General features: G+C 45.2%; 2 protein-coding genes across 4 annotated transcripts in view; one reads left to right on the forward strand and one right to left on the reverse strand.

The window, feature by feature from the left end:
• GSG1 (germ cell associated 1) overlaps positions 1-6922 on the reverse strand; it is a 51112-nt gene extending 44190 nt beyond the window's left edge. The window contains exon 1 of the mRNA XM_088652019.1: positions 6744-6922. The gene's annotated coding sequence lies outside the window, so the exon portion shown is untranslated. The remainder of the gene's footprint in view (positions 1-6743) is intronic.
• Positions 6923-7106: 184 nt separating this feature from the next.
• The window catches only part of EMP1 (epithelial membrane protein 1), a 30011-nt gene continuing 24234 nt past the window's right edge, over positions 7107-12883 (forward strand). For 2 of the 3 annotated variants that reach the window (XM_035127543.3, XM_035127544.3), the window contains exon 1: positions 7107-7165. The gene's annotated coding sequence lies outside the window, so the exon portion shown is untranslated. Of the gene's footprint in view, positions 9409-12883 lie in introns of all 3 variants that reach the window. The other variant, XM_088652031.1, reaches the window with a different exon arrangement.

Below are 12883 nucleotides of genomic sequence, written 5' to 3' on the forward strand. Positions count from 1 at the left end.
GATGCTGGGCTTGCATTTCTTTAAAAAAATAAAAGGCCATCAAGCAACAACAACAGAAGCAACGTGTTATAGAAAACAAGAAACTGAGGGTGGTTTCTAGGCATGTCCCGTCTCATAATAGCACCCTGTTCATGTGGCATCTGTTTCCAATGATAAATACAGGTGGCACCTGTTCAGGCTCCTCAAAGGCTTAAGTATCGGCTCAGCGTTGCCTGTCTTTAGAATGGCAGGGCCAAGAGGCAGAAGGTGCTCCCTGCTAGTGATGGGGGTGGGGATTCCATTCCATTCACATTGAAAGGTGAACTTAACTCATTGGCACTGTCTGGAGTGGTGCATTAACCACAACGCAGGCACACTTTGAAACTCTGAATTTTGCACACACAAAAAAAGGTCCAGCAAAATAATGTGTGCAAAAATGCAACTAGTGGAGGTAAAATGCCTATAAATGGGAAATGGGGGGGAATGGCATGATGTTAGGGGAAATGTTTTTGCAAACATGTGCAAAATTGAATGCAAAATGTGTCTATTGAGAGAAATCCACACTAAAATGTCAAAGGATTACAGTCATACCTCGGTTTAAGTACGCTTCAGTTTGACTACTTTCAGTTTAAGTACTCCGTGGACCCGGAAGTGTTTACTTCTGAGTTCCGCCGTGCGAGCATGCACAGAAGCGCTCTATTGGCGATTCACGCATGCGTGCTATCGCCGCTCGGATTAAGTACTTTTTGGGGTGTGAATGGCACCCCGGAACCAATTAAGTACTTAACCCGAGGTACCACTGTATTTGGAGGTTTTGTTTTTGCTATTTTTTGTGTTTTGGTTTGTGTGGCTTTTTCGGTTTTTTGACTGTGACTTGTTCTTCATTTTATGGGACTGACTTGTGACTGTGGCTTGTGACTTCGTTTCTGTGACTTGTTTTTGTGACTGTGTGGAACCCAGTTCAGCTGCTGGTTGATTGTGTGACAGCAGAAATGGATAAAAGCCCCCCATCCAAACTGACTATCATCAGTGCACATGAGGGAAAAAAGTTAATTTTTTTCATCTACAATACTGTCTTATTTAATTTATAGTACAGTACATTGATTATTGCCTTCATTTTAAGGCTCAATGGTCTCATTAGACAGTAAAATTCGTGTTAAATTGCTGTTTTAGGGGGTGTTTTTCATCGTCTGGAACGGATTAATCCACTTTCCCTTTACTTTCAATGGGAAAGTTCGCTTCAGGTTAAGTTCACTTCAGGTTAAGTACGGACTTCCGGAACCAATTAAGTACTTAACCCGAGGTACCACTGTATTAAAAAACGACTTCAAATAATTGAACAGCTGTTGCATGAATGTTAGAGCAAGCTTCCTTTCTGTTGCTCCAGAGGGAAAGACCCAAACCAATGGATTCAAATGATAACCAAGGAAATTCCAACTAAACAGCAGGAAGAACTTTCTGAAGGTAAGAGCTGTTTGACAGTACCGTAGAACGGAGTCCCTCAGGAGGTGGTGGACTCTTCTTCATTGAAGGCTTTTAAACAGAGGTTGGAAGGCCATTTTCCAGGGATTCTTGAGCTGTGATTTCTGCATTCCAGAGGGTTAGACTGGATGGTCCTTTGGCTCCCTTACAACTCTAGAGTTCCACTGAACATGCAAAACTTGCCACATAACACTTGGGATTTCGGGGCGGGGGGAGGGATGTAGCTCTGTGGTAGAAAGTTGGCTTTGCATGCAGAAGATCCTGAATTCAATTCCCTGCTGAAACCCTGCTGAGCAGCTGTTCCCAGTCATTGCAGACAAGACTGCACTAGATGGAGGAATGGTTGGATTTGGCAGAAGGCAGTTTCCTGTGTTCCTATAAGCACAGGTGTGCAAAACAGGGTTGGAGAAAAGCTGCAGGGAGGGAGTTGGAAGGGGGAAATTGAAGGCAAAGGAAGACTCAACTATCCTTTTCTGATGGAAAACACGCCCTGCCAGCCTTGTTTTGGCAAGGTGATGGCAGAAAGTGTAATTCCACATAAGTGAGTAAATTTCTTCTGAATTGTTCCAACTGTCATCCATAGTTTACCAGAAGCCCAGGAAGTGTGAGATGTGAAAGGTTTTGTGGAAGAAGGCACATCACTGGATGTTTTTAAAAAACACTGTTTATTACTGTGCATGAACTATGCACAAGGTCTGGAGATACCCATGTGATATAGTGTTTTGCAAAACATGTGATGCCCTTCAGAACATTGCGATGAATTGAATTTGCCATGCATGACCCTTTGGAGCTAGATATAGGAGCTTTTATTGAGGTCACAGGAAAAAGAGAATTCCAATTTTGAAAATCTGGGATGTTTAGCATTTTTTTGCTCTCCACAGGGTCCCTTGGTTCTGAGATGAAAAGCAATTTAGCATCACATGGATAGTTCGTGGGGCAGTTTTAGTGCTGTGTAAATTATCTCCTTTCTAACGACATTAGATTTCTAAGTCAAAGAACAGGGGGATTTCCTGTGAGTGGGAGCATTGGTTCACCTGGCTCAGTGACACTGAGTCAGTTTTGTCTACACACTGAAAGGCAGCGAGGGATGAGGGAGCGACTCCATTCATTTAGCATTCAAAGGTAAACTTATCAAATTCACACTTTCCACAACCATGTGTGAACTGAAACACAAGCAACCTTCAAAAATGTGCACTTCCCCCCGATTTCGCAAGGCAGTCCTCCAGCCAATCAACGTGTAGAAGAATGGATACATATTAGGATAAAGTCTGCATATAATTGCACGTATTAGTGAAAATAACATAGGAAAATGGCTCGTGTTTATGGGCATAGTTGTTGGAAGCAGCATACAAACATGTTTATTAGGAGAAATTTGCACTAAACTGCTGAGGAATTTTCATGGATTCATGCGTAGAGATGATTTCAAGCCTGGAAAGATGAGGGGAAATGGAGAGAACCGAAAATTGAGAGATTATTCCATCCCTACTCCCAGCCCTAGCAGGAGATGCTGGGGATTGACCCCATGGCCTTCTGTTAGGAAAACATGTGCATGAATTCTGCTAGGAATGTATGAATTATGGCCTTGCTATGTTCATGACAGAAGCACAGGATTGGCCGAGGGGAAAGGAACTGGAAGGAAGCAACTGGAGCTATGAAGTGGAACTTAGTGTGGACTTAGCCTTCTCCATGCTAAGTGACCTAGTGATGACTAGCAGAGGTGTCATCAGTTCCATGAAGTGTCCTCAGTCCAGTATAAAACACCATAACAAACTGTATCTTGTACAGATAGTAGATCACAGTTGGACACAGTTTGTACTTCCAGCTGACATGCTGACCTTTCTGGGGCTTATCCTGCCAGAATAGCTCACAGAATAGCTCACATTCTTGTCGCCATGCTGCTGTTCCCTGCATCCTGTATCTCAGGGTCAAACAAGGACAGCCATCGCTAGCCCAGCATTCACATGGCCTGAACATAGTTCTTTGGTAACGAAGGGGTGGCTGGGCGGTTGGCTTTGTAAAGCTGCCCTTGTTAAACTGGGTTTCAGGAGAAGCCAATGTAATACTTTGTGTAGGATTGCATCTGCACCCCGTCCAAGGAATAAACCAGACCCAGGAGCTTTTCCAGAGGCAGCAGTAATTCTTTGAAGGTTGTGGGGCCAGGATAGTGGTGGTTTAGGTTAGGCTTAGGATAACTTGTAGTTAAAGTCTGACAGAGTTAATGTATAACTGTAACTAAGCTTGTAAACTTATGCATCGTTAAGAAAAGAAAAACCTATGTTCTCAAGTAAATAAAATTCATCTTTTTGTGCCAAAGAGTATCGTCTTGGTTATTCCAGCAGCGCATCAAAACTCACAGAGGTGGAGACTCAGAAAAGGGCAAAACTTACCTAAGGAAAAGGGGATAGTTTGTGTCCTAGGGTCACACAGGGAGGGCAGTATGGTGAAAACCTAGAGTGCCACAAGTTTGCCAGGGTGATAGGGCAGACTGATACAGTGGGGATCTGAGTTGAGGGAGTCCCTGTTCTGTAGGCAAGAGGTTGTTCATTCAAATAGCCCTGAGTGTTTGTGAGCTCAGGCCACGAAAGCTGGAATTAGACTCTCTTTACTGAGAAGCCCAGAATGGAGGGGTTTATTTTAAGGCGTAAGGAATTGAGTGGGGATTGCTTTACCCCTGTACCCTTTTGTCTCATAATCTATTGGCAACGTCGGCGAGGGGGTTCGCCGCATTCTCTGTCCCTAAAGTCAAGTGGTCACACTGGACTGAAGGAATTTCAAAGGTAAACTGAACAACAGTTCCTTCACATTGAGGTTCAGTGTTCTCAAGTGGTGCAATGGACCAGCGTGTCTTGCTCTTTACCAGAAGGTTGGTGGTTCAAGCCCACCCAGGGCAGGATTCCTGCATTGCAGGGAGTTTGACTAGGTGACCCTCAAGTTCTATTATTTGAATTTGGGATAAAGGCTGTGGTTGTTGTTAATTGGGTTATCAATACCTGGATGTCTTTGTTATCAAGAGCAGCTGCTTGTCCTTTTCCACCCGTAATTTCTTTCTGATCTCATTATTTATAGTAGCCACCCCCTCCAACCATGCCTATATATACCTGCAACTCAACACAGTGCTTCGTGAATCCACCAGGGGACTGCAGCCAAAGAAAGTTTGTGCACTAATAAATTTGTTAGCCTTTGTTGTTTTTAGTTTCCACTTAATCAAACTTGCACCTTCTTCCCTTTTAAGGGAGAAACACTGAGATCTAAGGCTTGTCTCCTTGCCCTTGCGCTACAAAATGTCATATTCTCCCTTTCAAAGTGTGGATTGTATCTTGACAAACAGTTTCCTGGTCAAGTTCGCCTGCTCGTTCATCCTCACCAACCTCCTTCTCCTCCCATTCACAACCACACAACAACCCAAGGCAGCCACGATAATTCTCCCTCACAGCAAAGGAACACCAGGGAAGAATTTATGGATGTTCTTCTGAGAAGGGCGAAAGCTACTGTACAACAATAATTTCTCCGCACATGCCACACCCCATTCTCAATGTGTGTTCCAGCATCATAAAAGGGACTTCTGGTGGACCAGCACAGTGGGCCAGAACAAGAAGCAGAAGAAATGCTCCCAGAAAAAAAAAGTATTACTGTACCTGGTATTGGGAAGTTCTTACTACCGAGGCACATTCAGTGCATAGTATAGCGTTAAATAACATGTATCAGATTTGGGGGGTGGGGAGCATTTCCTTCTGGGCCAGCTTCTGAGAGATTTGCATGCCAGAGGCAACGATGGGAGGGGCAAGAGATGCAAATTTTTGTCATCATTTATTTATTTATTTAAGTGATTTATGACTCACCTTTCTTAGAGTTCAAGGCAGGGGCGTAGGAAGATAGGGGCGGTGGGGGCAGGGCCCCCTGAGCGACGCAATCCCAGGGGCGCCATCGCGGCTGCCCGCCCCGCCCCAAATTGCCCGCCCCGCCCCTGCGCACGGTACGGCCTTTCCCCCAAACACACATCCCGCTCCTGCGCACAGCGCCCCCCGGCCCCAAGACCCGCGCCCCGCCCCCAAAACGCATGCCACATCCCTGGGAGCAGTGCGCCTGCTTTCTGCCCCCGGTGGCAGAGCATGAAGCTCCGCCACTGGTTCAAGGACACCTTTCCAGCCAAGCAAAAACACTCAAGAGTGTTTGGAAGCAGGACTGGTGAGGGGCGTGGCCTGCAAGAAAGGAGTGTGCCTGTGAGGACTGCAATGTTGGGAGAGCCAAAGGCCAGATCTAGAGCTTGGAGGACTACCCTCTGACCCATGGGTAGGCAAACTAAGGCCTGGGGGCCAGATCCGGCCCAATTGCCTTCTAAATACGGCCTGCAGACGGTCCAGGAATCAGCGTGTTTTTACATGAGTAGAATGTAAAATTTTATTTAAATTTTATTTAAAATGCATCCCTGGGATATTTGTGGGACATAGGAATTCGTTCACCCCCCCCCCCATAGATAGATAGATAGATAGATAGATAGATAGATAGATAGATAGATAGATAGTCCGGCCCCCTGCTGAAAAAGTTTGCTGACCCGTGCTCTGACCCCAGGGTCTGAGACGCCACACCCCTGGTGCAGTAGACTGGCAGCAGGGAAGGGACACCCTGGTGCACACCTCCAAGGTCCCAGCTGTTAACCCCTGAAGACTCCTGGCCCTCCTCCTCACTCTCACGGCTGGTTCGCTTGCCCCCTCTGAGCCTGCAAGCAGTCACAAGAGCAAAGAGGTAAAGCACCCCCCTCCTCTTGCCTTATGCTGTCCCTCTGGGCAGTTCTGCCTCCTGGGCGCAGTGGGAGAGGGCAGGGAAGCAGCAAGAAGGTGAGGTGAGCCCGCTCAGAGTGGGGAGGGGAATCGCTGGGGGTACCTTGCTCAAGCCCCCAAACACTGTGGTGCAGGTGGCATGGAGTAGGCATTCCACGGGGAGACATCCAGGCCACAGAAACCAGCCCTCTGCCTGTGGGAGTGCCTTCAGGGGAACGCCATGATGGACACACCCTGCAGCGCTGGACAGCTTGACATTCCAAAGAGTCAAAGTGCACTCTGTCCCCTTGTACTTCTTTCCTTGAACAGGCGACATTCCCTGCATTGTGGCCAAGGAGGGCGGCGTCAGCTTAGTGACTCACGAGGACATCGCTACCCCATGTACCCAGGCAGCTGTTGGCCTGTTTGTTTATACTCGATGTATCCCCTTTGCATTGTTACCACATCTGTAACTATGTTTTTTTTTATGGTTGGCAACCATTACTCAAGATTTACTCAACAGACCTGGCCAGAGTGTCTTCTCTCCTGTGACTCATCAGGCTTGAAGTCACTCCTTTCTGTAGCGTAGGCTGGGGTCCCCCTCCTCTTGTGGTTGCTTTTGTTGCATCAAGCCATAAAAAAGAGAGAGGGAGGGAGGGAGAGAGAGAGGCTTTGCAATAGCTGGGTCCCCGCCCAGAAACTTCTGGCTCACTGCCAAGCAAGCAGGGCGTAGTATATTTCTTTAAAAAAAAAATCCATGAAAGCCAGACTGATTCATAGAAACTCTTCTAAAGCACAGTTGAAAAGACACCACCCATCCCATCACACCAGCAGGGGAAACTTATAACCCTCGCCAGCCAGAGCACTCCCTTCACTGCAGCTCTGAGTTTCAAGGCAGCCGGAGTTCAAGAGCACAGCTCCTTCTGCAAAAGACCTCTTTCTCTAAGGTAAGGATGCTTCCCAACAGAACCTGACTGTGCCTTGTGGCTGTGCAATTTTGTCTTGCTCGGAGCTAGCACCTGCCTGTCTTTCCTCTCCTCCACATTCGGGCTCGCAAAGTTTCAGAGAGTTTGGAGAGGAGCACAGGCTGTCCTTGATTTTAATGCGCTCACCCTGTTGCTATTTAATTCATTTGGAAGATTCCTCTCCAGCCACATTTCTTGCTGGCGTCCCAGACACTGTATGCAGGCTGCATTCCTTGCAACAATTAGAAATATGGGGGTTCACTTAGAAGAGGGAAATGGAACGAAGTGCCTAATGGGTGACTTTTGCAGAGAGGGGAATTGCTACATTCCTGTATTGTGACACACCTGCATTTGCAAACCTTGCAGGCAGGTGAAAGTCAAAATCTAAAGAAAAGTCAACTGAAGGAAGGGCTGACACTTGCCACAAGGATGACCACAATTCAGTTGCTCTGGAAGAAATGGGTTGTGGGTTGCGGCACAACCCGTTTCTTCCAGAGTAACTGACTCTGCTCAATATATTGTCCCTTCACTGTGTACAGTGAGTCTTCTATTGCATTAGCAGGTCTGGTCTGTGACGCTTGAGTCCCCTCCCAAGCCCTCATAGTTAGAAGGATTTAGCTTGAGCTGGGAAGAGTCCCATCTAGCAAGAATGATGTTGACTACGCCCTTTCAGTTGGAAAAGTAACAATGATTTTTAAAGTGGGGGCGGTTATTTGGAGTGGGGTGAATCTACACAGATTGGAGTGTCTTAACAGGTTGTAAACTATTGGGGTGGGTGTGGAACTGGAACACATAGCTTAGCGTGCCTTCCTTTCCCCAGAAATTCCTCTGGGGAAGGAAATCCTTTAAGGGCGATCCCTTAATAAACTTATATTGCATTGGACTAAAAGAGTGAATTATCTAATGGGCACAACGAGTCATTGTTTGAATGCAGATTGTGCCATGCACATGCAGTGTTTTGCAATGCATCACGAGCAATTTCTACATGCCTCTTGGTGCTCCTGCCAAGTATCACCTGTGCAGAGTGATATTTAACTGGCAAATGTTATTAAATGCTTTGCACTCAAGGCAGTTAAGCACTTGTGGACCTTCAAATAGAGGGATCTTCCACTGAGCTCAGCGCTTTGCTGCATTCCAGTAGTGGATCTAACAAGAAAACATTTCAAGGATTATATTACAGTTCCCCACCTCCATCTGCTCAGAAGTAGATCTCACCATGGCCATTTGGTCTTACTTTGTAAATATGGCATAGCTGCCAAGTTCTCCCTTTTTTTAAGGGAAATTCCATTATGCTTAATAGGCTTCCTCGCGAGAAAAGGGAAAACTTGGCAGCTATGTAAATATGCATAGGACTTCAATTTTATACTCACCTGTTAAAAAGGCCTCTGGTTATATAGCAGCATTATAGATCTTTTTTAAAAAAATAATAATGAAACATTATATATATGTAACTGAAATGGTGGTGGAGGAAAGATTTTGTTTGAATCGACTTGCACACTGCCTGGAGGAATGCAGCTTTCCCTAGGCGTGGCCCATTTCAACATGTTTCCAGGGCGGGAAGGTGTTCTCTCTCCTTGCACAGACAATAAAGGGAACAAAACTCCATTCGGAGGAAGAGATGACTCAGTTTGCCCCTAGTACAAACCAAGCTGGCCCTGTTAAGTATTCCCTTCAGCAGTCCCATCCAAGTATCTGGAATTATCCAAACTTTGCCTCCAGGTTCATCCCACGCTGCTAGCAAAAAATATAAAAATATAAATGCCCAAGAGGTGAAATGGGCAAGGCCCATTAAGCTCATGCTTAAACGTAGATTGCTTCCAGATAACACGGCACTGCAGAACCACCTAATTAAACGGGCAATTATTTAGACTTTCATGATAATGGTCCACAATATCCTTGGCATATGCTTAGCCTATAGCCTGAATATTTCACTAATGCTTGGGATCAGCCATGTTGTGCTAGCTAAGGCATGCCCACCGAGTAAGAATTATGACTTCTGCTTTGAAGAAGACATAGAGGTACATCGCATCCTGTGGGTTGCATTCCAAATAGAATGCCTTTTTTTTTTGCATATGATGCCTTTGATCTTCTCTTGCACACGTTTGCGCTATGTGTGAATGATAGCTGGTGCTGGTTTTTTGTTTGTATTAGCAGGTGTAGATGATACAAAAGGCCCTTCTGGGCTCCTGTGTGGAGGACCTTTGCTTTTTAACTCCATTGGAAGGGTAGGGAACTTCCACCATGGGCTAAAGAAGGCTGATGGGGTCAAAGTTGGGAAGGCTCATTGACAGATAAGTGGGGCAAATGTTTCAGAGCTTTCTTCCCCCCCGTCCCACCTCACCCAAAGGTTTAAAGCAAGGCTTGTTGAGTGCTAGATGGACTTCATGAACAGGAGAGATTCTCTCACAAGCCGGGAAATTGTCCCCTAGTTGGATCATGTTGCAGACACATCATGCGCAGTGTGCCCATGGTTTTTGGGCGGTGTGCTGCACGTGCAATGCCATGTGACGGAGGGCTTTGTGTGGCCACGAAAGCTGTGGTTGGGCTGAGAACCATTCTGGAATGTTTCAGGTGACTCAGCCTGTGGTGTGTAGGAGGGGAAGAGAAAGTGGTGCTTGCTCAAGGAACCTCACATGGCAGGGAGGGGGACCCACCGATCTGCTGTTGGATCAGGTCAAAGGTCCATCTATTCCAGCATCTGGTTCCCACCAGTGGATAGTCTCAGATATCTCTGGGAAGCCCATAAGCAGCACAGGAAGGCAAGGGTTTTGTTGTCGTTGTCTCTTTCCAGCACCTGGTATTCATTTTGCAGAGATACTGCATCTGAACATGGAGGTTCCACTTATTGCTCGTGGCCAATAGCCATTGATATGAAATGATACATGAGAGAGACAACATCGATTTCAAAAAGGAGTGGGAACCATTTATAAACTAGATAAAATGACAGTATAAGGATTTGGACTCATTGGCAGGTTTTGACTATACTTTCACAACTATATAAGAGGTAAAACCAGCAGGGTATAGAATTTGTTTAATAAATCAATACGGAAGTACAGGGGGGGGCAAAGAGCGGGGAGGGGAGAAATATGGATATATAAATTGTTTAATTAAGATTTGTGGAAAATTTGTTGTTACAATTTGAAAATTTAATAAAACTTATTTTTTTAAAAAGATATGAAATGACAACTATATTAGTCATCCAGATCCCACAAGCAATCATCATAAGTCATCAGTCCTGTTAGTTGCCCTCAGCTAACAGGCAATCTAAAGCTTCCTCATTAGCTGATGTGCTTGTTAAGGTCGTAATCAGAGGGGAACCTGCTGCCAGAGGCAAGTGGCGGCTCTGGAAAAGGCCTTCTCTGTGGTGGCCCCCCAATGCTGGAATGCACTCCCCTGGGCTGCTTGTCTGGCATCTAGGATGATAAATTACAGGCACTACTAGATCAAGAACTTAAAAGAAAAACTGCCCAGGCTTTCCCCCTGACTGGTACTGTAAATAAATAAATAAATAAATAAATAAATAAATAAATAAATAAATAAACAAATAAACAAATGGGGGGGAAGAGAGAAAAATTTGATCCTAACTATTTTATAGTTTCTCTTTTTACTTTATTTCAATATTAATGCTGCTTTATTTTAATATTGAAGGCTGGTATTTGTTTTAGTGACATTTTAATTAATTCTCTGAAACATTTAAATGTAAACATGGAATATAATTTTTAGACAAATAAACCTTTTTTATAGGTTCTCTGTACTCGTTCCACGCAGTTTATTTCTAAAAAGAAATCCATAATTTATGTTTCTGTTCCTGGCATTTCAAAAGTAGGATGGGATAAAATCTTTTCACCAGCCTTGGTGTGCCGGGGTATGGCCTGAAGGCATGTGAGGACACCACCTCGGTGAAGTTAAGCAGGTTTAGGTCTGGTCAGTGCCTGGATGGGTGACGACTTGGCAACCCCCATATATGTCACCTTGGGCTAGAGGGGTAGGATAAGAAGAAATACAAGAGCACAAGTGTAGATTTGGGTTCCTATTTGGCTCTTTAACTTGACTACATTTTATGAAGCGGGGCAGAGGCTATGCCTTTGAAAGAAACGAAAGGCTTCTTTCTTGGTGTCTTGAGAGTACAAAACTTGGTGCAATAGATTCAGAGCAAGGCACAGCAGAAATATGACTTCCTCAAACTGTACTATGGATAAGGAGAAGGTACTTGAGCTCCACTTCTGAGCACTCCACCCAAACCCAGCAAGCTCAAGCCGTTAGCATTGTACGCCCTTGGCTCTTCCTAGAAACAAGGGAATGCAGGATCGCAACCCTTCTGTAAGAGATGCAGCCTTCCAAAGCCTACTTGAAATGATCTGTATAATGTCTGTCTGGAATACGTCCTTGAACTCCGAAAATGCCTCGTTTCCCTGATGGAAGACAGAGCGTGTTCTCTGAGAATGTGTGGAACTAGCCTGCTAGGTGACATTTACATTTGTTGCCCCGCCCACTTTCATCTCTTTCCTCGCCCACCGCTGCCATGCAGCTCTCAGGTGTTTCGGGTAGGACTGTTACAACTTTAGCACTCGATTGCAGCCAATAAACTAAGCTACAGCGTGTGCTTGGTTCTGGGGGTAGGTGTGGTGCCTGTGACAGTTTTCCCAGATTGCAAATCTGCCCATGCCTTATGTCATATACCTCTGAATCCATTTGTGTGTGTGTGTGTGTGTGCGCGCGCGTGTGTGTGCGCGCGCGCGCAAATGTCTGTAGCCCAGGATATCCTATTACCTTTAAGAAAACGGCAAAAGCATATTTGAACTTTGGTTTAGTTTTCCTAGTTGGCACTGAGGGAAGGAGAGTGATTTCTAGCAAATCAAAATAGTTTCGGCCATGGCCACACCCTTTGCTGCGAGGGGGAAGAACCACCATCGGATAAGGGTTGTTTGGGAGGGGCATTTTTTTTAATTGACTAAAAGCATTTGCATCAGGATGGATCTCTATTTTTTATGCAAACCGACCTTATGCACCTCCCAGCCGAACATGTGGACCCTCCAAATTGTGTAATTCAATCTGTGGCTCAAAAAACAAAAAAAAATGTACTAAGATATGTGAAAGGAAAATGTAATTTAGGATAAGAGGCTTAGGAACGTGTACATTGTAATAAAAATGTGTATTTAAATAAGGTTTACAATGTTCAAAAATAGGTGTTTAACTATTTCAAACATTTTAAGATATGCATTTAAATATGAAATGGAGACATTTTCGTATGGGATTTCAAAAGAAGAAATTCGTGGGTTAATGTGAAAACAGAGCAGAATGAACACATGTGATACAGCATCAATAGACTGATCTGTCTGCCCCTAAGCTTGCCATGGGCTTTTCTTTTAAATTTAAAGTGGAAGGATGTGGACTCATAGTTCCAGCCGGACACACCCTATCCCCCCCCCCCTTTCAAGACCTCTTTATTACACTTGGGAGTCTTCTGTGGTGAACGCATGGGCTGGCTGGACTGACACACCCCGTGATAAAAGAGAGCAGAGTGCAGGCACATTCCCCCCCCCCATCTTGCAGAGTCAGGTCAGAGTCTGAGAAGTGCTCAAAGGCAAAAGGCTGGCATCCAATGTCCATGGGTGTGATGTGTCAGGGCTGTGGTCTTTGTAATGAGAAGGGGCAGGAACCTATAGTAGGAAGGGAGATGAAGTGGCAGCGAGGGAAAAG

The sequence above is a fragment of the Zootoca vivipara genome, chromosome 9 (genome assembly GCF_965207765.1).
Source record: "Zootoca vivipara chromosome 9, rZooViv2.hap1.1, whole genome shotgun sequence".
In the NCBI taxonomy this organism is placed as follows: Eukaryota; Metazoa; Chordata; class Lepidosauria; order Squamata; family Lacertidae; genus Zootoca; species Zootoca vivipara.